This window comes from Dama dama, chromosome 30 (genome assembly GCF_033118175.1).
Source record: "Dama dama isolate Ldn47 chromosome 30, ASM3311817v1, whole genome shotgun sequence".
In the NCBI taxonomy this organism is placed as follows: Eukaryota; Metazoa; Chordata; class Mammalia; order Artiodactyla; family Cervidae; genus Dama; species Dama dama.
In genome coordinates, this window is record NC_083710.1 from 67,255,282 (window position 1) to 67,282,996 (window position 27,715).

Sequence of the window (27,715 nt, forward strand, 5' to 3'; positions counted from 1 at the left end):
TACTCTAACTCCATGAGGTTGACCTTCTTAACTATAGATAAAATTTCAATTAATCCCAATTAAATTTCAAGTAATCCCAGTATTACTCATTAGGAAGACTCAGACATTACCCTTCCTGACAACTGGTTTGGATCTTTTAATTTGTTAATAGCTGTGCTGTGTGTGTGGGTGTGGGCTAAGTTGTTTCAGTTGTGCCTGACTCTTTGCAGCCCTATGGACTATAACCTGCCAAACTCCTCTGTCCTTGGGATTCTCCAGGCAAGAATACTGGAGTTGGTTGCCATGCCCTCTTCCAGGGGATCTTTCCGACCCAGGGGTCGAGCCCGTGTCTCTTATGTCTCCTGCATTGGCAGGCAGCTTCTTTACCACTGAGCCACCTGGGAATCCCCATTGTTAATAGCTATTTCCTGAGAATTTATGACAAAAATGATTTTTAGAAATTTGTGTACAATAGCGTGGCACTTTTGTAATAAAGGGTTTCTATATCCTATGATTGAGTTTGTTTACCTATTGCTGAAATTTTTACATGAAAAATGTAGTAAATCACCCAAATTTAGTTTCCTGTATCTGTGGAGCATCAGTGTTGACATGTGTGCCAGTATTTTTTAAATTTTTATTTATTTTTTAAATTTATTTTTAATTGGAGGATAATTGCTTTACAATGTTGTGTTAGTTTCTGCTGTACAATGTGAATCAGTTATAAAGTATACGTACAACCCCTCCCTCGTGAGCCTCCTTCCACCCCCAATCCCACCCCTCTGGGTCATCACAGAGCACCAGATTGGACTCCCTGTGCTATATAGCAGTTTCCCACTAGCTATCTGTTTTACACATGATAGTGTATATATGCCATGCTACTCTCTCAGTTCGTCCTACCTGCACCTTCCCCTGCTGTGTCCACGAGCTTGTACTCTATGTCTGCGTCTCTGTTCCTGCCCTGCAAGTAGGTTCATCAGTACCATTTCCCTCAATTCCATATACATATTTTAATATATGATATGTGCTTTTCTTTTTCTGACTTACTTCACTTTGTATAACAGGTGCTAGGGGTTGAGTCAGTTGAAGTGAGCCAGCACTTTTAGAGCAAACATGCTAGAATTTGCCACAATTCACCCAGAGATCTTGTTATAATATTTACTTTGGAGGCACATTCCAGAGAGTATGACTCAGTAAATTTGTGTGGGACCCACAGATCTGCACTTCTGACAGGAGCCCTGGTGATGTTGATGGTGTGCTTCTGAGGACCACCCTTTGGGAAGCGCTGACATAGACCTCATCTCTAGGTTGTCATTTGACCCAGATCACTTGGTAACATGTCAGCAGTAGGTAATATGTCAACTTCATTCATCTAAGGACAAATAGAAATAAAACTAGAATATTGGTAATTGTTTTGATTTTCAAATGTTTTAATATGCATATATATAATGAAAGAAGAGTGGCTAAACTCAGCAGTAGATCTGGTAAAAGCTATATCCCAGAAATCCTAAATTAGAGGAAATGATGGCTCAGGTTATTTAAGGCAAGGTATGTTAAAAAACTATTTTTCCCTAAAATATGTAACTAGTTTTCTTCAGCAAATATGTACTTCAACATGAATTTAAACCTACTTTAAAGCTTCCTGGTATGGAAAATAAATCCTTATGGTTGGATGAAAATAATTTTTTTTTACATTTAGGGAAATGTGCTTTTACATTTGTTGTTATATTTAACATTACATCGAGGTAAATTCTGTATTTCCACTATCATTGTAATTTCTAGTGTCAGAAAATCAAGTAATATAATGATGTTTAGGTATGGTTATCTACCTTTAGATTATAGTTATCAAAAAACATTATTTTAAACAATGAAAATATAAATTAGATTTTTTAATGATGTAAGCAGATAACTCAAAATTCTTGATCTAACATTTCATAAATGACTTCTTGTTTATTTTCTGAATCAACAAAGTAGTTCTTGAGTGTATACTATTAGTCCAGCAATTTGTTAGGTAATCATAGACATGAAGGACACAGGCCTCAATTCTACCTTTAGTCCATGCTCAGGGGCTAGCATATGAAACCTTCCAAATTTACTCTACAAGGCAGTATGCTTTAGGTATTTGTAAAAGGATAAATGTGTGACTTGAAAGGAGGCTAAAAAGAGGTGTAAAATTCATGAAATTATATGTACATGTATGTAAATGAGAGTGGGTAGGTGGATACAGAAGTAAAGAGGAGTCTGGTAGCATTTGCAATTCAAACTAGGGATCATATCATACATTTGGAAAATACTGTTTCTTTTAATCTTTCATAACTCACTGTTAAAATTATTTTTATCCATTAAAATTGAGGATGTTGAAACAAGGCAATGAAAGGAAATATTTCTGAGAATAGTAGCATACTAAGGAACATAAGACAATGGGTGTGAGAGTATGTGTGCAGCTCAGATTTGTCTATAATGTTCATTCATGTGATTTATGAGTGGTTTACCCTTGTGCAAGGTATACATTTGGCAAACATATCAGGAATAAATAGAATAGAAATTTCTGTGTCAGTCATCCATGAAAGATGCTGGTGCATCTTCGAGAAAGTCTACCCTGTAGGTTAACACTGTTAACCCCATTGATAGCAGAGTATTATATTCTATATTTGTCTCTTTTGTTAAAATTAATGGTACATGTCATTATTGAAATGAAGTGTTTATCTTCAAGTGTTTTATTTCATAGAACCTTTTAGATTTGCACTGTATATGTAGTGACCGTGGGAACTGGCTTCATAGGTCTCCAGCTACAGGGATCTGGCCTGACCAGGGGCCCAAGTACTGAGCTGTGACATCCTTAACTGTATCCTGCTGAGGCCTCACCCTCAGGTCTGCTCCCCGTCATTCATGAATGAAGGTGGCAGGGAAATTAAGTCAGGCCTGTTCTTTGGAGACATGGGAGGGACTTCTGTGACAGCTGACTTTGACTTCTGGCTACCCTGACTGCCTTGCTGAATCTTCTTTAGACTACAGTCGACTGGGGCACTGCCCCCTCCAAACTTCTCTTCCTTCCTTCACTCCTGATTAGACTTGCATGGTGGTCTGATAACTCTCCCAGTGTTTCCTGGCTCCCTCCCAGTTTTCTCTCATGGGCACATTCCAAATAGGATATTTGCAAGTCAATCATATCTTGGCATCCGCCTCTTAAAAGACCCTGCCTAACTTTATTGGTTAGAGTCCTCCAGAGAAACAGAACCAATAGTATAAATATGTGAGTGTGTATGTATACATTTTTTGGGGCTCCAAAATCACTGCAGATGGTGACTGTAGCCATAAAATTAAAAGACGCTTCTTCCTCCTTGGAAGAAAAGCTATGACCAACCTAGACAGCATATTAAAAAGCAGAGATATTGCTTTGTCAACAAAGGTCCATCTAATCAAAACTATGGTTTTTCCAGTAGTCATGTATGGATGTGAGAGTTGGACTATGAAGAAAGCTGAGTGCCGAAGAATTGATGCTTTTGAGCTGTGGTGTTGAAGACTCTTGAGAGTCCCTTGGACTGCAAGGAGATCCAACCAGTGAATCCTAAAGGAAATCAGTCCTGAATATTCATTGGAAGGACTGATGTTGAAGCTGAAGCTCCAATACTTTGGCCACCTGATGCAAAGAGCTGACTCATTTGAAAAGACCCTGATGCTGTGAAAGATTGAGGGTAGGAGGAGAAGGGGATGACAGAGGATGAGATGGCTGGATGGCATCACCGACTCAGTGGCCATGAGTTTGAGTAAACTCCTGGAGTTGGCGATGGACAGGGAGGCCTGGCACGCTGCAGTCCATGGGGTTGCAAAGAGTTGGGCACGATTGAATGACTGAACTGAACAGAACTGATGTATGTATATGTATATAGATCTGGTTTATGTGATTAGAAGGCTTTGAAATCCCATGGCCTGCTGTCTGCAGACTGGAGAATTGGAGAGCCAGTGATGTAGTTATAGGTCAAGTTCAAAGGCCTGAAAACCAAACGAGCTGATGGTATAACTTCCAGCTTTAGGACCGGAGAAAACTGGTGTTCTAGTCAAGCATCCATGTGAGAGAGCGAAGTCTTCCTTCCTCGGCTTTATTGTACTGCTCAGACTCAGCAGGTGGGACAATGCCTACCCACATTGAAGAGGACCATCTTCTTTACTCAATCTACTGATTTGTATGCTAATCTCTGGAAACACCCTCACATGTACAACCAGAGATACTGTTTAACCAGTATCTGGGTAACACTTGACCCAGTCAAATTGCACATAAAACTAACCATCATGTATATAGTATAGTTATATACTATATCAGGGACTATGCAGCCATGTACCAAAGAGACATACAGTCAGACAAACCTGAGGCCAATAATGACGGCCTTTAATCTTGTTCTCTGAATATAGTGGTGATCATGAAATCCCAAAGGTGCTTACTCATTGTTGGAACCCATCCAGCTCAAGAAGCCTTCTCTGTGAAGCTTTCCTTAACTTTTGATTCACTCAAGGGTGATCCTTTTTCTTTTGAACTTCTTAATAAATACTATATGGAAAATGGCCTTGATGTGCACAATGATATCTTGATCCCAGGATCCTTCCCTTTAGTCTTTTCACTCATTTGTCCAACATTTATTGCTAATTGATTTTATGTCAGGTGTGATCCTAGACACTGGGACACAAGTGCTGTGTGTTCGGCATGTAGATTACAACAAGTGCATGGTTTTTCTCCTCATATAAAAGCAAAATAAAATTGTCTTCAATTGCATTAAGATAGTTTTCTTTTTTTTTTTTTTAGTGGAGAGGCAAAAGTACCATAAAAACTAAGGTAAAGTAAAATATGAAATTGTCATTCTGTTATGTGTTAAACAATGAGAAAATCAGTTCTAATTCTTGATATATATAATTGCTTTTTCTGGAGCATAGACCAGTTCAGAAGGCCTCTTAAAGTTCAAGTCATTTTTATTTTTTTATTTCACAAAAGAGTTTATTATAAAAAGTAGAAAATATAGACAACAAAACCCCTTAAATTCTCTATAACACCACTATCCAGAAATAATCACTCTTGAATTTGTGCTATATATCCTTCCAGATGTCTTGTCATAAAACACACACAGCTCTATTACCATCAATCATTTTTTCCACACAGTTACTGAACATCTATTCATTCATACATCCAGGTTTCCTCTGTCCTGGAACTTGAGTTTCAGTCCAATGTAGCATCTCTGGAGCAAGGTTACACGGGTGCCATCTCTGTCTGTCTGTCTCTCTCTCTGTCTTGTACTACTGTTTGTCAGTGGACATGCCATGTTACACAACTGAGACTGATTCTATCTTTAGTCTTTATAACTATCACAGATCCTAGTGAATATGCAACAAGCTTTCATTTAGTACAGTGTCAGTTTATAGAAAGTGCAGAGCCATTGCTGTTATTATTACACTACTAGTTGCCCCTTCCTGATTTTCTTTAGTCTTTCAGTTGCTAAGTCATGTCCAACTCTTTGCGACCCCACGGACTGCAGCATGCCAGGCCTCCCTGTTCCTCACCACCTCCTCAAATTTTCCCAAGTTCACATCCATTGCATCAGTGATGCCATCCAGCCATCTATCCTCTGATGTCCTCTTTTCCTTCTGCCCTCAAACTTTCCCAGCATCAGGGACTTTTCCAATGAGTTGGCTATTCACATCAGATGCTTAATTACTGGAGCTTCAGCTTCAGCATCAGTCCTTCCAGTTAGTATTCAGGGTTGATTTCCCTTAAGATTGACTGGTTTGATCTCCTTACTGTCCAAGGGACTTTCAGGAGTCTTCCCCAGCACCACAGTTTGAAGGGATCAGTTCTTTGGTGTTCTGCCTTCTTTACGGTCCAGCTCTCACAACCATAGATGACCACTGGGAAGACCATAGCCTTGACTATATGGGCCTTTGTTGGTAGAGTAATGTTTCTGCTTTTCGACATACTGTCTAGGTTTGTCATAGCTTTCCTGCCAAGAAACAATCATCTGATTCCATGGCTGCAGTCACCATCTACAGTGATTTTAGAGCCCAAGAAGAGGAAATCTGTCATTACTTCACCTTTTCCCATTCTGTTTGCCCTGAAGTAATGGGACCGGATGCCATTATCTTAGTTTTTTAATATTTAGTTTTAAGCCAGCTCTTTCACTCTCCTCCTTCACTCTCATCAAGAGGCTCTTTAGATCCTCTTCACTTTCTGCCATTTCAGTGGTATCCTCATATCTGAGGCTGTTGATGTTTCTGCTGCCTATCTTGATTCCATACAGGGTTCCTTGTTCCTATCTTATAACTCACACAGCTGGGCATTCCTCATGATTTGCTCAGCATATAGGTTAAACAAACAGGATGACAGCAGACAGCCCTGTCATACTCTTTTCTCAATCTTGAACCAATCAGTTGTTCCATACAGGGTTCTGTTGCTTCTTGACCCACAGTTTTCTTAGGAGACAGGTAAGATGGTCTGGTATTCCTATCTCTTTAAGAGCTTTCTACAGTTTTTTATGATTCACACAGTCAAAGGCTTTAGCATAGTTGATGAAACAGAGGTAGATGTTTTTCTGGGAATTTCACTTGCTTTCTCTGTGATCCAGCGTATGTTGGCAATTTGATCTCCGGTTCTTCTTCCTTTTCTAAAGCCAGCTTGGACATCTGAAAGTTTTTGATTTGCATAATGCTGAAGCCTCACATGCAAGATTTTGAACATGACCTTACTAGCATGAGAGATGAGTGCAGTTGTCTGATGGTTAGCACATTTGTCTGAATGTAGCACATTCTTAGTGCTACACACATAAATCAGATAGCGTTTTTTTTTTTAAAAAAACAAACACATAAAAAACAGCTTATTTTGAAATAATTATAGACTCACAGGCTAGTACATACAGGCTCTTCAACCCTCCATCTGGCTTCCTTCAAAGGAGACACTCCACATACCAAACCAGAAAATCACCATTGAAACAATACTGTTTACTGGACTACAGATCATGTTCAAGTTTCCACATGGACTCGTGTGTGTGTGTGTGTGTGTGTGTGTGTGTGTGTGTGGCTTTATGCAGTTTCATTGCCTGTTTAGGTTTGTATAAGCACCAACGCTGCTCCATCATCACCAGGGAGTTTCCTCTCACTGTCGCTTCTAGGTGCACTCATCTCCCCACTGAGTTCCTGTTCCCTAGCACCCTTGTATTCTCTATCTTTACACTTTTGTCCGTTTAGAATGTTAAATGCAGTGATGCAGCATGTAACCTTTGGAAATGGACTTCTTCCAGAAACCATAATCTTTTTTTCTTGACTCTATACTGTGAACATTTTTCCATTAAGCTTACTTTCCCATCTATTTTCATTTGTTATTTTAGAGAGGAAAACAACGAAAACTAAATTAGTACAAGTTAAGGTGATTAAACTCTGAAAGAAAAACAAAATTATTCAGAGAATATAAAATATAATGAAAGCCACTTGGTTTTCAAACTTGATTTAGGTAATACCAATAAAACAATTCTGATTTAATCTGAAAGTAAAGGCAGATATTCTTACTTCTGACAACTCCATATGAGACTCCAGGGAAAGCAGATAGAAAAAGAACTATGAATGCCAGTGACACAAAATTCTCATAAGCTATTTAACATAGAAGGCGGAAATCCATTTGCTCTATACTAGAAAAAAGTTTTCTTAATTTTAATGAAATTATAAAATTCCATAATGAAATTGAAATAAGCTTTTATTTAAGTTGATGCTTTCTATCCAGCAATTTGCAGCAAAGACTTTCTCTTCAAAGTCATTATTAACATCGAGTATATTTCTAAGATTACTGAATATTCAGGAAGTCATTGATATAAATTCAAGTAATTCAAATGTCAGGCTGAGTTCTCAGTAGTGATTTACATGGGCAAGAGTTTTATGAGAGTGCATTATTAGTTTGCTGGCTGCCTTCATATATAAAGGTTATAAAAAGAATTTTATCCAACAGTTATGATTTTTAGCATAGCACTAGGCAAATATAAATACCCAGAAGAATGTATGTGGATTTAAAACTTGTGCAGAAATGGTCAAGTGATTTGGCTTTTCAAATTGTGGACACCCTTTTTTCTCATTAAATGGTACATGTACTCTTTACTCATTTAGAATGAAAGCATGTCTGCTGGCAGTTTTGATTGTATTGTAGTGAATCCTGGAATCCACATTGGTTTTTCAGCACCACCATGCCCTGATAGCTCCACCAAACACCCTGACTATAACTATATATGTACTTTGGGCATTTTAACTTATAAAACCATTCATATATTTGTAAACTATCCACTTGGAAAACTTATCAGTGTAGATATTATTGTAATTTAGAGGGCACAGGCAAGAGTCTCAGAGGATGATTAAATTTGGGTGTTTCACTGTCTGAGATTTGATTTTTAGTTTGCATGTTAAAGCCCACAACCTTATTAGTTTCTCCAGAATCAATCAGTTGGGTGTCAGATTTTAGAGACACTAATTAATAAAATAAATGTATTATATTAATTATGGAATTCTAAACATGTGTTTTCAAATGTCACACTTTCCTGTGACAGGAAAGTTATGGAGAAGATTGCTTATTGGACAGTGAATTAAAATATAGCAATTTGGAGGTTTCTGAGGACTTGGGAACTAGAGAGATAATAGGTGTGTTTCTTACACCAGAGAAACTAAGGAGATCCTGCCTCCAAAATCTATCTATAAGTGTATCAAGGTTATTCTTATCATTAAGAAGAGAAACACAGCTGTAAGTGGTATGTCCACCAATCTGTTGTAGCTTTCTGGTCATCTGAAAGGGTATTTATATGTAGCATTGTTCATATTAATCAAAGCCTGCTTTTCTGGGACAGTGTTGAAAACAAATTCCTCCTTTTCCCTTTTCCCTATCTCCTTCTCACACTCTTTTTAAAATCTTCTCATATATTTTCAAAGTTAAAACATCATGGACAATTTACAATTAATTAAATTATATTTCGAGTGAAAGTGCAAGTGTTATTCACTCAGTTGTATCTTACTCTCTGTGACCCCGTGAACCCCAGAGGCCCACGAGTCTCCTCTGTCCATGGAATTCTCCAGGCAAGTATACTAGAGTGGGTTGCCATTCCCTTCTCTAGGGGATCTTCCTGACCCAGGAATTGAACCTCTGCCTCCTACATTGCAGACAGATTCTTTACTGTCTGAGCTACCAAGGAAAGCCTGAATTACATAGTAGATCCTACCTTTTTAAGACTTTAAAGGTATAATTGACATACAGTAAATTGTATCTATTACATGTAAATTTGATACTTTTTGATAAATGTTCAATCTCAAAATAGTGAACATATTCATTAAAAAAAAAGCCCAAAGTTTTCTTGTGTCCCTTTGTACTTCCTCCCTCTGCCCCTTTCTCACCCCCTAACTTCTGGTAGCCATTGCTTTGCTTCATAGGTTAAATGGATCTTTTTCTGATGTGACTTAAGAAGGCATTACCAGCTTGTTGAGATTTATACAGGCACTCAAAGATTTGGGTTGGATATTTATCAGGGCATAATCACTTTCTAAGATGAGTGCTGTTGGATTTCTGATCACGTAGTGAAAATTGATATCATCTTTCTGTAGGGAAACATGATATGCGCTTATATTATTAAAAATGTCCATGTACTTCACCTAAGAGTTCTGCCTTGAAGAGTTTAGGCATGTACTTAAAGATATTATATGATCTTCATTAAGCAGATCGTCGTAGTTTAAAAATAATCATAAATATCCTCAAATAATGGATTAAAGTTAAAACTGGAACATCTGGGTAGTGGGGTAATATTCAGCTATTAAAGTTATTTTGTAAATTATTGCTATTTGTTGTACAAGGTATTTATAATATATTACTCATGAAATTAAATCACTGGGCACAAGTATGTTTATGTAATATGAACCATGAAAAAATACATAAAAATATCAAGAAGAATGCATTTTAGATTAAAATTTTGTCTCTTATTGAACTCTGAGTATTTTAATAGTTTTTCCTCTTTTGCTTATATTTTCTAATTTTTCTACAGTGAACTAATGTTTTGGAAAAAATATTATTTCAAATTATATATCATGTAATAAACTTAGCATAATGACTGACTCTTCATGTTTTCAGGGTTATTTCTTTCTTCTTTATTTTTTATGGCTTTTTTAATGTGCTTTTACCCCGGTATTAAAACTTAAACCCAGTTAGTTCTTGGTCTGTTTTTGATATTCTTTCTCAAACATATTCACACAGAGGGAATCAGTTGCTTTCTTTGTTATAGTCTCAAAGCAGTGCTTATAGGTCTATAATTGTATCTATAACATAATTTTGCAATGATTTCTTTACATATTTCACTCTGTGGAACTGAAATGCAGTTGACAGCACCAGATGAGTCTTGTTGATTTTCCTTTGCTTCAGGGTATTTAATAAATACTGACTCAGAGACTGGCAGCCTGAATGGCTGACCCATGTGTCAGGTGCAAATGAGTATGCGATCTCAACTAAGCGGCAATATTTATACATAGATTTATATTGTTTCAGTTTGTGTGATATTGAAGTTTGCATTCATTCTCTTTTCATTTTAAAATCATCATAACATTTATTAACTTACAAAAAGGTCTAAGAATTTAAAATGAAATGGCTTATACAGTAACTGTTATTTCCTAGGCCAATTCTCAGAAAACATATACTAGCACGTCCTAAAGTTTATGAACAATCTTGACCCTTCCGTTTGGAGCATTCTGAAAATAAATGGGGCTATGCATAAGTTATGATTAGTCAAAGTGTATGTATGTCATCTTTAATATATAGTTGAAAGGGATTTTCAGTTTAATATATCCATTTTATAGCAAAAATGATTTGAAAATTACATAATAAAGGTTACATATCTCTAAGGACATTTAAAATATTGATAAACATCAAAACCAATAAATGTTGAGTACTAGGTACATTTCATAATGTGGACTTTGCTAAAAGGAATACAAAATATATTTTGGTTTTTATGTTTATCACTGTGTAGAATACAAAGTGAAAGTGAAATGTTAGTCGGTCAGTTGTGTCTGACTCTTTGCAACCCTGTGGACTGAAGCTCACCAGGCTCCTCTGTCCATGGAATTCTCTAAGCAAGAATACTGGAGTGGGTTGCCATTCCTTTCTCGAGGGCATCTTCCCGACCCAGAGATCAAACCCAGGTATCCTGCATTGCAGGCAGATTCTTTACCATCTGAGCCACATTTATCACCCTATAGAGTGCAAAACATTGTTTCATATATCACTAAATATGAACTCTAAAATATAAATAATCAAACATTTCAATATGTTTGACTTGAGAAAAAAATCCTTTTGAAAATATGTCAGCAAAAGATAATTTTTTTTAAAATTATAGAGTTACTTGCCTGATTGAGATGCCTGCTAGTTTGTCAGGAGAGAAGATTAGCTGGCATTCAACTCCCAGAGGAATCTCTCTTTTCAGGTGAAAGAAATTATAAAGTCTGCTAACTAAGCAGCACAGTAGCATATTATTTCCTTGTGCACCAAATGAATACAAAGCATAACTAAGTCAATCTCTATTTACCTGAAATACCTTTTAGAGATTGTTGTGTCAATTGAGAAATGCATTCCATGCTTTATTCTGCCCCTTTAAAAATTCACCATCTTTACTACCTCTCACTACTTTTACTAACCAATATAAAAGTCAGTATTGTCTTTTGCACTTTCCCCCCAAATAGCAGTAACAGAGGCAGTGTGGAATAATTAGGACACTAAAGTTGACAACTGAATTTAATGCTGCATTATCTGTTTTAGCTCTGGGTGCTGTCTGCGGATGTACATGTAATTTTTGGGAACAGCCTTATTGGCATCATGCATGGTATCACCTGGGCTTCGCTTATGGCTCAACTGGTAAGAAATCCGCCTGCAATGCGGGAGACCTGGATTCGATCCCTGGGTTGGGAAGATCCCCTGGAGAAGGGAAAGGCTACCCACTCCAGTATTCTGGCCTGGAGAATTCCATGGACTGTATAGTTCATGGGGTCACAAAGAGTCAGACAAGACTGAGAGACTTTCACTTTCACTTCATGGTATTAACTAAAATTAAACAGCAACAATTCACCGAAAGCAATGCTGTTCAAGAATATAACCAATCGTGGAAATGGAAACAATAATCAGTGAAGTATAGACTTGCTAGTAAGGATGGCTATATGCTATATAGCCATGTATACAATGGTCGGTGGCCTAATACTTGATTAATTGTAATAGCATGTATCACTGTAAGAATAGGAGAAATATGTGTTGAAGAGAGTGAGATTTACTTCAAAAAATTATTATAAATGATTTAATAATAATTGTGGGGTATTGAAAAATATTTAAAAACAACAAAAATATGTATAGCAGAGAAACTCCATATTACGAAACTTGTGTCGATTATCTGGTAAAGATGCAGGTGAAATCTCAAAACCTCTGTTTGGCTCTTCCACCCTAAGTGACATATGCCTGGACCCAAACTCTCCCTTCTTTGTACCAACTTTTGGATAATGTCAAAGATCATTTAATCTTTGTCTTTCCTGTCATACCAATTTAGTTTATTTATTCAACAATTATTTCCTGAGTACCTGTAATATTCTAGGAATAGTGTTAGATGCAAGTAATGAAGCAAACCAAGGAGGTCTGGAAAGAAAGAGCTCAGGTTGTACATAAATGCATTATATATAAATATATAAACACATTATATGTAATACACACACACACACACACATATATATATATATAAATTCGTATAGTGATTAACATATAGTACCTTATATATAATACCCCTGTACTCATCACTGCAGATACTGGGGGGCCACTGAACATTTTAAGCAAGGTCATGACAATATTAGATTTGCATTTGTTAAAGATCACCCTGGCAAGAGAAAGAAAGGTAGGTTAAAGAGGTGAGCTTGGATGCAGGGAGATGGGTTAGTTGACTGCTGTAATTGATAAGAGGTAATAAAGGCTTGTACTAGAAAAATAGCCAGAGTGGGAGGTTATCTCTTCCACATGGAGGAAGGAGAAGAATAAAGGAATGGAAAGAATTCAGGATGATGGTCACAGTTACTTGTGAAAATGGTGCTAGTAACCTGAAAGAATCGGGTTAGGTGTGTGGATCTCACATGTGGGCGATTTTGCTTCCCAGGAGACGTTTGGCAATGTCTGAAGATATTTTTGGTTGTCACAGTTTGGACTGGGTTTGGACTGGGTTGGGAATTGCATTGGCATCTCTCCGGTAGAGGCTGAGGATGCTGCTCGGTGTCACACCACGCACACAAAAAGCCCCCACAACAGAGGATTACCCCACCCCTGTCAGCCAGGTTGAGGAAAATGGAAGCAAGATTTAGCCACTTTGGTAGAGAAATAAGATGTTAAACTCAGGTTTGAACATCTTGAACCTAAAGTGCCGATTCATCATTCTGCTTAAATCACATGACTTGTTAAAAATCAACTGGTACTGTGTTGCATTAAATTTGAAAAATTGTTTGCATGAGTGCATGCTCAGTTTTCTCTGATTCATCAGGCTCCTCTGTCCATGGGCTTCTCTAGGCAAGAATACTAAAGTGGGTTTCCATTTCCTATTCCAAGGGATCTTCCCAACCCACGGATCAAACGTGTGTCTCTTGCCTCTTTTGCTTTGACAAGCAGATTCTTTACCACTGCACCACCTGCAAAGCCCACAAATAATATAGAAAGATTCAGTTATGTATATATGCAGAAATTATGGTTCCTTTTGAACATAAAATAAATATATGTATATATATTATGTAGGAGTATATGTAGGGGTATAATTTGAATAGTATTGTCTGAATAATAATATGGGCTAAAGCTACTTTGGAATTAACAAATAAATTATTTAGCTATATTTTATGAAATAGAGGAATATGCTATGTTTTCATATCCTAAAAAACAATGTAGGATACATATCATTATCTTCAAGAACTTTTGCTCTTTATAAAATACTCTTAAAAATCTAAATAGTCAATGTGCATTTAAGTTGATAATGGGCTGGAGTAGAGAAAGCAAATTGAAAGAGAAAGAAAAGCAAAACTTGTTTCAGTTCCCCTTTACAAAATTACACCACCACACACTCATTCTTCCTAAAGTGTTGACTTTCTACAGGTTATGCAATATTGATAAAATTCAGCTGAATTCCAATAGTAAATAGAAAACCAACTTGGTGCTCTGAACTTAACTGCAGTATATTTCTTTTTCTCAAATTGGTTTGTTTTGTGTTATATAGGATGATATTTTGGGGGAAAAGTTCATATCTATTCTTTTCAAAGATCTGATGGTTTCCAAGGTTTAATTAATAAGACCAACTAATTCATATCATTGTTTCTGAAGTAGAAAATTTTGAGTCAATTATCCACCCTGATTGACCTTTCTGATGTAATCCTATTTGAATTGCTATACTCAGCTTATGTTTAATTACAGTATCTCTGTTTAATTATTATATCTGAATAATGGTTAATGAGCTCCCATGTTTAATTACTGTTTCTGACTAATGTAATCACTCTTAAGTAATATCTGTCATCATCAGATAAGCAGCGTAAGCTCTGTGGGTCTGTCCTCAGCCTGATTTTGCAGGTTTGTCTTGCTTCATGGGTCCCTTCTGTGCAGTGAGTGCCAGTCCCAGGAATTCTCTTAGCTCCCTCCATGAGCAAAGCCGCTTCCTACTTTGGGGCCTTCACACGTGTTAATCCTCCTTCCTTCTGCTCTGATCTTTAGATCTCAGCTCCTGACATCATCTGAAGAACAATATCTTCCCTGGCTTTCCAGAATACTCCCTTCATAGGCCCACTCCCTGTTAATGTTAGCATATCATTGGGCAGTTTTCCTTTACACGAGGGACTGCAATTGTTTTCATTTGTAATCTGTGTTTATTTAATTTTGTGTCACAAGCTCTGCATAGTAATTCACCAGTGTATACTCTACAGCATTTGTTGAATAAATATATGGATATGAATGAATGAATGACTCAGTCAACCACAAAATTAAAAGGTAGGTTTTTAATTGTGAATACTTTATACCTATGGGTTTCTGAAGCCATTTCATTAGCACAGTGATTGAAAATACAAATGCATATATAAACCAGAAGGTAAAAGAAATTAGTGAAGTGTCAGATGTAAGTCAATAAGGAGCTGGATAGGAGAGGACTTTCAGGACAATGATGAAGTGGATTACCTATGCCATTTGTATTCAGATTCAATAATTTTAACACTCTTCATGCCAGTGAATAATGAAGTAAACTCATGAGTTTCAGTATGTTAGTTCTTAGATGCTGGGAGCAGTGGCAGCCTCAGAACATGAATGTTAGGCAGATGGTTGCTTATGGTCACATAACATAGCTCTGTTTAGATGTCACCAAGCCAAAAACCCAAATGTGTATATGAATATTCAAGAATATTCATTCAGTTAGGCTCTAAAATTTTATCATTTATTTAAGCAGTGTTGATTTACAGTATGTATGAAAATAGAAGAAGTGTAAGATAGTCTTGTTCAAGGAATCTCAATGAAAATTTATAATTAGGGCCTAAAATAAACTTGGATCCAGGGTTTATCAGAGTTAGGTAGGACCATGTGGAAAAGTGAAAGTGAACATGTTAGTCGCTCAGTTGTGTCCAACTCTTTGTGACCCCATGAACTGTAGCCCACCAGGCTCCTCTGTCCATGGAATTCTCCAAGCAAGAATACTGGGGTGGGTAGCCATTTCCTTCTCCAGGGGATTTTCCTGACCCAGAGATCAAACCCAGATCTCCTGCATTGCAGGCAGATTCTTTATCACTGTGCCACCAAGGAAGCCCTTAGGGCTATGTGAAGATAGCCTCTAATGTGGCCTCCAGTAACCCTGCCTCCTGGGATTCACACTCTTGTGTAATGCTCTCCATTTGAGTGTAGGTTGGACTTATTATTTCAGTTCTAATAAAAATAATATGACAAAAGGGATGAAAGTCACTGAAATTTGCTTAATAGACTATGGCTTCAATCTGTGTCTTCTCTCTGGTTGCATCTCATATCGTTCACTGTGGGGGAAGCCAGCTACCATGTTGTGAATGTGTCAACAGTGGAAGACTATCCAGTGAGAAAAAAGCTTGTTTATTCAGAGCTCGCTGCACCATGGGAGTCAATCTCTGTCACTTGAGTTTGGTGGAAACTCAAAGACAGTCAGAGGAGTGAGAGAAAAGGGAGGGCATCAGGTGTGCCCTTTAGGAGGCTGAGGCCTAGGGGAGCTGAAGGCAGACTAAGCAGAAGTGGGGCATCCTCTGTGATTGGTTAGAGAGCACATTTGGCTTTCTCTGGTTGGTCCTAAATTGCAAGTAGGGGGAAAAATTTAGGGAAGCTGACCATCTTGGCCATTTGGACTGATTGCAACAGAGGTTGTGGTTTGACTTTGCAAATAGTTTGCTACAGAGGTTACAAGTGGGCTTCCTGGACTGGTTGCTGTAGTTGGAGGCCAGAGTTTTATTTTTATGTATGGTCTGGTCATTGTCCATTTTATATTAAGTCTCTTGTGACCCTCATATAAATGAGTCTAGAAGCAGATTTTCAAAGGCCTCCAATAGCTATATGACTGAACTTGACCCCAGTGGAGCTTTGGGGTGACTGTAACCCTGGAAGACCTTTGATCACAGTCTTGTGAAGGAGCCTCTGCTGAGACTCCTTAGCTAAGTTGCCATCTGATTCCTGGTGAACAGAAACTGCCATAATAAATGCTTATTGTTGTCTGCCACTAAATTATGGGATATTTAGTTATGCAGCAATCATTAACTAATACAGATCATCTTCTGTCAATCAGAGCACTGAGAATTTTAGCTCAGGAACTAAGAGGTTTACAGGAGATTGCAGTATTTCTCAGAAGGCATAATATCTCTCCAAGAAATATAGAAACTAGGTCAAAAGTTAAGTCACTACTCCTTGTTGAACCTCCTTTTCCTTTTCTATTTTATTTAATGACAACGTCATGGACCCAGTCTAGCAGCCAAGAAAATGTTGAGTCATCTGATTCTTTAACCAAATATTTATTGAGTCTCTACTATGTACTAGGTACTGTTCGGTCACTTAGAACATGGCAAAATTACCTGCCCTTGTGGAGCTCACATTCTAGTGAATAAAAGAGACAATAAACAGAGAACATAACTCTTAAGGGGAGAGTAAGGACAAGTTCTACATCATCACATGGTATGCAATAAAGAATAGGTTGTGTTGGATATCTCTGGTGGCTCAGTGGTAAAGAATCCACCTGTCAGTGCAGGAGATACAGATTCGATCCCTGATCCAGGAAGATCTTACATGCTGTGGAGCAGCTAAGTCTGTGAGCCACAACTGTGGAGCCTGAGCTCTAGAGCTTGCGCGTCACGACTCCTGAGCCCACATGCTGCAACTACTGAAGCCTGTGTGCCCTAGAGCCCGTGATCCTCAACAAGAGAAGGCACCGCAGTGAACAGCCTGTGTGCTACAAGGAAGAGTAGCCTCCACTTACTGCAGCTAGAGAAAGCCCATGCAGCAATGAAGACCCAGCACAACCACAAATAAATAAATTAAAAAAAGAATAAGCTGGGTTGAGGCACAATCAGAGTCAAGCATCAGGTCAAGAAGAGAAGTATAGGCCTCCCAATTCTTGATAGTCTGAAAGTGTGACTGCTGGACGTAAATGGTCCTGTGCGCCAGTGAAGAGACGCTGTCTTCCTTGCTCTTCCTTCGTTCTGTGGGAGCACGTGGACAGCTGGTTTGCTCTTGGAGGGACTACTTGAGTACCTGGACAGCAGTTTAGAATTGTTGGCTAGGAAAGGCAGCTAGCCAGTATGTGGAAACCTTTGATAGTTCCAGGCCTTTGTTCCAGAAGAAGCCAGTGTGCCTGTGAATTTCCATGGCACCTGAGTTCAGGTGTAACTCCTCCATCCAGGATTGGGGATTCCCCAACCTTTGTCACAGATTTCTTAGAGTCATTTTCTGACAGTTTTGCTTACTGCAGTGACATGATAAATATGTCATTTATGCAATGCCTTATGTGATATGTGCTATGGAAAAAGAAAAAAGTAAAAATAAAGCCTTCTATGTAGGCTAGAGAATGTGGCGTGGAGGGTGGGTTGTAGAATGTGCTGGATGTATCTGAAGAATGGTAAGGAGGCCAACACAGCCGAATAGATTGTGAGGAGAAAGGAGTAAGAGAAGAAGTGAGAAAAGTAAAGTTGGGTTAGATCATACAGGGCCTTGTGGGATTTTTTTTTTTTTTTAAATGAACCTTGCTTTTACTATGAAGTGGGGAGCAATCAGAGATTTGTCAGCAAATTGACCAAGTCCTATGTTTTAGAAACTTCACTGTGCTGTTGTTTTGAGTATAGTCTAGACATGTCTGGAATTCAGGAAAGAGGTCTAGACTGGAGATATGCAACTGGGAGTCACTGGCTCACATAGAATATTTAAAGCCACAAAACTGGATGAGATTACCAAAACGTGAATCTGCATAGAGCAAAGAAGAGGGCTGAAGCTTGGGCCCTGGGAATTCTAAAATTAGAAGGATGGAGGAGGAGGGGAAACAGCATAGGAAACCAAAAATGAATGACTAGTGAGACAGGAGGAAATCCAAGAAATTATAGTGTGCTGGAAATCTGGTAAAGGAACTAAATGTATTAAGGAGGAGGGAGTGAGAAACTGTCAAATGCTGTTGATATGTCACCTGTGATGGGGACTGAAATTCACTAATGAATTTGGCAACTGAGTGGATGTCATCAGTGAAGTGCACAGGATTTGTTTTGGAGGAATAGTAGAGGCAAAGCCTGATAGAAGTTAAGTTTTTCAGAATAATGGAAAAGAGAATTAGAGAGAATGATAATATATAGATCTTGAGTAATTCTGATACAGAGTTTCAGAGAATTGGAGCAGTAGACAGAAGCAAAGTTAGCAACATCTTTCTCAACCCCTACTGATAATTAGATATCACATCTAGTTTCCAATTCTAATCTTATCTTTTAACATTATTTTCCTTTGTGTCCATGATATTGTCCTGGAGATTTTCATCTGGTTCTATGTTCTCTCTCACCTGGTCTATGACCTAGCATCTCACTAGAATAATTATAATACCATATTACCATCCCACTATTTTCATAGCAGCTTCCTGCTTCGTTGTGCCCGCTGGGATTCTCTCCCCAATACGTTCCATTTATGATGTCATTGGCCTAAGCTAATTTAAGTCTTTAAATGGCTTCCCCAATACAGATTGGTTGTAGCTTGTAAGCAGGCTGGCACTTCAGCAACACACAGAGAAAGGCACAAACCAGGCCAGAAGAGCAAACCAGATCTTGATTGTGCAGTGGGGCTAGCCTGCCAGGTGGGGCCGCTGTTGTAAGACTTAACACTGTCCAAATTATGGAAAGCATTTCCCCTCATCAAGAACTTGCAGGAGTCAGAGGTCTGGTTTTATAGGTCAGAAGATGAAAGCTCTTGAATTTTTAAGGAAAAAGTCAAGGAAATAAAAAAGGCTTTCCCTTGTGTAGTTTAGCCTTGTTATTATGCAAAGTGTTGTATTTGGGACTACAGATGATTTTAAAGACCCACATTTTGGGCAACATGAGACTCCTAAATTTCTGACAGGTTTAGTTCTCACTGGTTTAGATTTCACTTGTAGATGGATGGTTTTCAGGCCAAACATTAGTTGACATTTGTTATTTCATTTCATAAATGTACCAAGATATGCTCCTCTAAATTATGAATACACATATTTTTTATGTAAATATGTATGCATATTACACTTACCTTTTTAGCTTTTTCTTCTTTCTCTGATTTTGAAACTAATTTTATTTTGTTTTCAGTTCAGTTCAGTTCAGTCACTCAGTTGTGTCCAACTCTCTGCGACCCCATAGACTGCAGCACGTCAGGTTTCCCTGTCCATTACCAACTACTGGAGCTTGTTCAAACTCATGTCCATCGAGTCGGTGATGCCATCCAACCATCTCATCCTCTGTTGTCCCTTCTCCTCCCACCTTCGACCTTTCCCAGCATCAGGGTCTTTTTCAGTGAGTCTGTTCTTAGCTTAAGGTGCCCAAGGTATTGGAGCGTCAACTGCAGCATCAGTCCTTCTAGTAATATAAAGTCATTAAATTTGTTGATGCAAATTTGTTATTGCTCCTGAAATAACATTGTTAACCTTTCCTGATTCCAAATATATTTTTGTGAACCATGAAACTGATTGTATAATCACTGTGATTTGATGAAAAAGATACTTTATTTGTTTATTTTTTAAATCTCATGTCTTATAATCAGAGATAGCTTCATGCAATAATTTCACACTTTTTAAAGTGTGTGTTCCATAATACAGTATAACTCATGACTTTTTATAATGTTTGATGACATTAAAAAAAATTGTAGCTCTCGCCAGGCAGGTTAATCATACTCGGAAATATCAGATGTTCCTAATTACATGCTGATTGCTCAGCTCCTGTTTCAGCCAGAGGGAAAGTGTTCAGAAGTTTCCTGTAAAATCATGTGATTCACCTCTGTGCAATGTCTCTTCTCACTCCTGTGATTACTCTATTTAAAGCACTTATCTTTTAGTAGTGGCTTCGTCCCTTGCGTTTTGTGTTCTACACATCACCTCTATGCCTGTCTGTTAGAGAAGAGTTTTATTTTTCTGTTTTGAGTTATATTTGTTTACTTACCACTCATGGGGAAAATTACTCTCTGGTTTACCTATTCCATATTTTAAGTGATAGTGTTTTTATAAATTAAAATCCTCTCTCTAAACAGATTGAATCATTTTATACACATACGACTTGCATCACTAAACATTTCACATAAGTTTTTATGAGAGCTAGGACCTCACATTCCATGCTTTGCATTGAGATTATTATCTGTATATTACTTTAGATTTTATGAAGACTGAAACATACATTCTTTAGTGTTTTTCAGTTTTTTCACTGTTCAGATTTTACATTAGTGAGCTATCCAGAGATGATATTAAACTGGGACATTAACCACATTCTTTGCTTATCATCCTTCACCTATGGATGCTCCAAGATGCAAATCACATCCTTTCTGTAACTGATGCACATTTTCCTGAAACTAAACTGGAAGGTCCCCATTTCATCCTCATATTATGCCTGTAGTTAATTGGTATTTTGATTGAACCAGCAGAAGAATAAAAATGTCCATGAATCAAAGGAAATTATTCTCATTAGATATGAAACAAAGAAAGCAGTGGTTTTGAGAACAAATATTATTCAAAAATATTCTCATTAAAAGAAATTGCTCTCTCTGGTATAATAAAATTCTTCTAAAGAGAAGCATCTGGCAGAATCATATAATTTACTGTAGCATAACATTTGGGATGAATTAAGTTGCTTCATGTCACAAAATGCTTTCAAGACTTCTCAATATTTTTTCTTCATTTTAACTTATCTCTGTCTCACAGTTCTCCAATTAGATGGTTTCTTACTCAGTATTTCTTTAAAGGCATCACATTATAAATGTTATATAGAAGTTGCAGTCCTTTGAAGGTTAGAAATATTGATAAATGGAATTTGTTCAAGCCCATGTGTGGAATGTGAAAGTCTTCCTGTGCTGGATTCACCTGCACAATTTTTCATATTAATTAGTAGGAAGATTGAGCTCCAAGTGCTGAGATAAATGACCTGTGGAAGTGGACATTGAGAAAAAGATAGTCATTTGAGCTCATGTGTTTGCCAGGCACCCATGTATAAAACTGCTATCATCCTACATTTGAGCTAACTGAGTTATTATGTTATTGAAGGAGCATTAAATTAAACATCAATGAACCTTAAAGTTGGAAGAAATTTTAGAGATCATCTTATCCTTTAGTCTCACCATCATTTCAGATCAATTATTTCAAGAGCTACTCTAACAGGACACCCACTAGTTTTCAAGGAAGCCCATTCCATTTTCAGATAGCTTTTTATTGGATTGAGATATGGCTTCTGTTTCCATATTTTGTTTCCAGATCTGGAAAACTCTTCAAACCTATCTTCTATAGATGGGCCTTTAAATTTCCAAGTTGGCTTTCACATACCCCCTAAATATGTTGTAAGTGGTACATGCATAGTACTATAAGAAATCTTGAGGCGAGTTAAACAATAACACCACTTCCTCTCAAGAAAATATATTAGAATAAATTGAAACAGTATGAGATTTAGATCAAATCCTAGGGTAAGAACTCCACTCAATATTTACAAGTGGTGAGGGGCTATTTTTTAAACCATCTCTAATTGTGGATAATATTTTTACTAAATTAGGAAAACTTTAAAAAGATTTTATACTGAAAGCACTGAAAATATCTTGAATAAAGTCACAGTAACCATTAAAAAAAATAGACACAGGCTTAAGCATAATAGAGGGTATGATTAACTATGAATGAACTGACCAGATCATCATTACTCAATGAATGCATGGACTGGCAGTAGCAGTATCCACTGGGAATGTGTTAGGCAAACAGATTTTCAGACCCTACCCTAGATCTACTGAGTCACAAGCTTCGTATAGCAAGAACATAATGTGATTCATACACAAGCACTGGCATATATTAGAGACCAGTAATAGAAAGTCAGAAAATAGAAAGGTCATAGAGTAGTTAAGAAAAAATTCTTTAGAATGTGGGGACCAGCGTAGGAGAGGAAGGGGTTAAGAATCATTCCTTTTTGGAGGACTAGTAGGTGCAAATGCCTCTAGGTAGAAATTACTGGGGATGTTGAAAAGACTGACCTCAGGTAGTGTGAAGGATCCTTGTTAGGGAATAGAAGTACATGAGGGACTTCCCTGGTGGTCCAGTGGTTAAGACTCCATGCTACTACTTAAGAAGGTGCAAGTTCCACCCCTGGTCTGGAAACTAAGATCCAAGATGCCACTTGGTGTGGCCAAAAAAGAAAAACAAAACCCAAAATATTACATGAAGCTAAAGGATCTTGAAACAAAGTATGGTTTTTTTTCTATTTCTATTTGATGTGGTAAATTAGGAACTCTGTACAGATTAGACTATATTGGAAAATAAGAAAATAAGGGAAAGGAATTTACTGAAAGTAAATCCAGGCAGGAAATTATAAGACCCTGGTCTAGAATGGTAGCAATGAAAAAAGAACGAAACCACTATTCCTCAAATCCTCAGTTCATTTATAACTTAAATTTTTATTTCACAAAAAATATACTTGTATGAATATTGTGTTTCTATGTATTGGTGAATCTATTTCTATGGAGTGTATTCCCAGGACTGTTTTTGCCTGTTTAAACAGTATTGGTTTTTGTTTGTTTTTGTTTTGTTTTGTTTTGTTTTTGATGGTGGTTTTAAAAAATGATGAAGGGCTTTCTATTTTCACTAACAGTAGAAATAGGCATACTTTCTTTTGAAATACTGCCAGCAACAGATCATATAATTCTTTATTTTTTGGCAGCCTGTTGGATGTAGAGTGATATCTCATCATTATTTTCATTTGTATTTCTATGACTCACATTTTTCCTGGCTATTTAAATATACCTTTTTGTGAGTTTTCCCTTCAAAACCTTTGCCTGTATTGTTTTTATCCTTAACGATTGTGAAGTGTCCTCTGAATATTCTTAATATTAACCATTTTCTGCCTTCTCTACAAATGGTGTTTCCCAATTTACTGATGATCATTTAACTGAATTAGGATATGTTCTATTATACAAAAGCAATTAACATTTTTATAAGCAAATATGTATTTCTTGGAAACTTCTGAATTTTCTATCTAGACTAGAAAATCTTCCCTGGTGGTTCAGTGACAAAGAATCCTCCTGCCAATGCAGGAGACCCAGGTTCAGTCCCCGGGTCAGGAAGTTCCCCTGGGGAAGGAAATGGCAACCTATTCCGGTATTCTTGCCTGGGAAATCCCACAGAGGAGCCTAGCAGGCTACTGTCCATGGGGTCACAAAGAGTCAGACATGACTCAATGATTAAACAACAACAATCTAGACTAGAAAAGTCTCTCAATTTCTAGTCAATAATATGATATCTTACATCTTCTTATAAAAAACATGTTTTATTTCTTTTCACATTATTAGATTTTAATGTCATTGAAAATGATTATTGTTTTGATATGGGGTAGGCATCCAACTTAATTTCCTTATAGATGTGTAGTCAATTGTACAATCATTATGTTTGAAATGGCTACCAGATTTATCATTTATTATATTCCCTTATATGTCAGAACCTATTTTCTGGGCCCTCCATTATTTTCCCAATTTATTGATCCAGTCTTATGCTAATATCATGTGGTTTACCAGTCCAGGTTGAATGCATGAGACAAGTACTCAGGGCTGGTGCACTGGGATGACCCAGAGGGATGGGATGGGGAGGGAGGTGGGGGGGGGGGTTCAGGATGGGGAACACATGTAAATCCATGGCTGATTCATGTCAATGTATGGCAAAAACCACTACAATATTGTAAAGTAATTAGCCTCCAACTAATAAAAATAAATTAAAAAAAAATTTTTAACATTTTGTAAGGTTAACCCCTCTCAGTATCTGACTTTTTTTTTTATTATTTGAGGGGTTATTTTAGATACTTAATTAAAACAATATAATTTTAATTAATATTGTGTTTCACTTATCTATTATTTTTAGAAGAATTAATTTTTATGGTATTAAATATCCCCACTCAATAACACAATGTGTCTTTGCATTTATTCAGATTCTATATCACCATAGCTTGAAAAATCATTTTTTATGTAAAGCTTACTAATTTTTTTCTAAATATTCTAGCATTTTATCCAGGAAGACAAAGAAGTAAAATGTATGCTTTTCATTTTCTGGTTCTAGAGAGTTAGTGCTCTATTAGAGAAAAACTGTCATTTCTCTCTTTAATTTCTCTCTCATGCTTCCAATGTACCTTAGATTTTTGACTTGAGCCTTTTAAGTTTTTTTTATATAATATTTTGTCATTTCTTTTCCAATTCATTTTACTACACTATTGAAAACAGTTTTGGATGTAAATGGTTATGATAGCCATTGTTTTGTTCCTGATTTTAAAGAAATAGCTTTAATATCTCACCACTTAGAATTATGCTTGCTGTTTGTTTTCAAGAACTAGTCTGTCATGTTTAAATCAGAGAAGGCAATGGCAACCCTTTCCAGTACTCTTGCCTGGAAAATCCCATGGACGGAGGAGCCTGGTAGGCTGTAATCCTTGGGATCGAGAAGAGTCGGACACCACTGAGCAACTTCACTTTCACTTTTCACTTTCATGCATTGGAGAAGGAAATGGCAACCCACTCCAGTGTTCTTGCCTGGAGAATCCCAGGGACACAGGAGCCTGGTGGGCTGCCGTCTATGGGGTCACACAGAGTCAGACATGACTGAAGTGACTTAGCAGCAACAGCAGCATATTTAAATAGAGTTCTTTGGTTCCTAACTTACTTAGAATTTTAATAATATACAATAGTGGAATTTTATCAAAAGCCTTTTTTTAATCAATTGAAGTTGTTGACATCATTGATTACGGCTTTTTTTTTTTTTTTTAAATTTAGCCATCTTTGCCTCTGTGGAGTAAATATTTGTTCTCAATGTGTTAATTATTTTGTGTCATGCTAATTCTAGTTATGAATTAGCTGTAAGTAACTGGTAACTGGGATACCCTGGTGGCTTAGTGGTAAAGAATCTGTCAATTCAGGAAATGAGAGTTTGATCCCTGGGTCAAGAAGATGCCCTGGAAAAGGAAATGGCAACCCACTCCAGTATTTTTGCCTAGGAGTTAAACAGGCAAAGGAGGAGTCTGGCAGATGTTATAGAACTCGTGTGTGAGGTCTGCTGGTTCTGGATTCTGCCTTCCTTTTTCTTTTCCACATGAAACTGTGTCTGAGTCTAGACTCTGGCATTTGTGAACTCGTATGGTTCACTGTATACAGGAGTGCAGTCTAAGCATTTCACGAAGGTGCCTGGTCTAAGAGTTGAGTGGGTGCTACATTTATCTGGAGCTTTGCTCTGTAAGGGCTTCCCTGGTGGCTCAGACGGTAAAAGCATCTGCCTACAATGCGGGAGACCCGGGTTTGATCCCTGGGTCGGGAAGATCCCCTGGAGAAGGAAATGGCAACCCACTCTAGTATTCTTGCCTGGAAAATCCCATGGACGGAGAGCCTGGTGGATTGCAGTCCATGGGGTCGCAAAGAGTCGGACACGACTGAGTGACTTCACTTTGCTCTGTAAGGGCTTGCCTTTGGTATGGATCAGCATGCATATTTTCCTGTTTCACAGAAAGCTACAGTATCAGCTAGCAGCACATAGGCCAGAGTTAAATGAAATTCTGCAAATTCTTTCATCTCTCTGACCCTGTTTCCTTATCTGTTAGATGAATTGTTAGGTACTGCCTACTTCTCATTCCAAATTATCAAATACAGGTGTAACAGTTACTGGAGTATTTAACATTATTTTGTTATATTTTCCATACTTAATGGTAATGTTTTATTATTATTCACATATTTGGCCCGTCCACAGGGCGCTAGTAGTAAAGAATCTGTCTGCCAATGCAGGAGGCACAAGAGAAATGGGTTTAATCTCTGAATTGGGAAGATTCCCTGTAGGAGTAAATGGCAATCCACTCCAGTACTCTTGCCTGGGAAATCCCGGGGGCAAAGGAGCCTGTCTGTGGGGCCATGGAGATATTTAGAATATATGTATTTCCTAGTATTTCTACCTTTTTTGATATGCTTTCTAAAAAGGGAAAAAAGAAAACACTGGAATGTCAGGAAAATGAGTTACTCTTGTCAGAAATAAAAATAATTCCAGATCATATTAGCAATTTAAAAGTCCCCTTGTTTCTCAGTAATCATTAATTTGTTTTTTATGGAAAAACCTTTAACATCTGGACAACTCCTAATATAAGCAATAAGATTGGAAATGGTTAATAAATATAGCTTAGTTATTATTCTATCTCTTTGTAAATAATGCAGTAATTGCAGTGGCATTTTCTAACAAAAAAGGATGCAACAAATCCATTTTTATTAAGTGAAAATAGGCATCAGGGTAAAATACACACACCAATTAACTATTTAGTATGCCATTGGCTTTACAAGGCCTAACAAGAGAGTACTTTCAGATGATAATGCTTAAATAAAAGCAGAAATAGTATCATGCATAATAATTACAAATGCGTTAGAAAATTTGACGGCTGTGCTTGAAATAGGGGCCAGGAAGGATTGTGACTTATGGTTCCAGTGTCATCAATAGAATGTGTGTGCATTGAGTTGGGGACAGACTTGTGTCCCCCAGCAGTCATATTTTGATGGTATAAAAATATGCATTGCAACCACATTAAAACAATAGTGAGACTAAATATGCAATTAATTCAGAAAACCATGACACAATTCTGAAAGATTAACAGTGATTGCATGATATAATTCTGAATAGTAATTCATTCAGAATAGTGAAGTGAGGCAATGTGTGATTTCAATTCCAAGACAAATCAGAGAAAGCAATTCATGACAGAATTGTGAATGAAAGTTTTTAAGGCATGATTAGGTGACAGTGAGGAGCACTAAAATGGGAACTTTGTCTGAAAGAAGGATTTCAATAGCCCTGATGGTTAATTAACATATCTTTCACTGACCAGCTTAAAAAAAAAACCTTCATTCTGTATACTACAGGGAGAACTAGTGAAGGAATTAATAGTACTTTACTGAGGTGTTAATAGATGAAATGGCAGAATGAAATGAGGAGAGAGGTTCATCCAAACTGAAAGAAAGGTGATTTTTCTAAGG

General features: G+C 37.3%; 1 protein-coding gene across 1 annotated transcript in view; it reads left to right on the forward strand.

The window, feature by feature from the left end:
- GPC5 (glypican 5) overlaps positions 1–27,715 on the forward strand; it is a 790,871-nt gene that overhangs the window by 222,933 nt on the left and 540,223 nt on the right. The window lies entirely within an intron of this gene.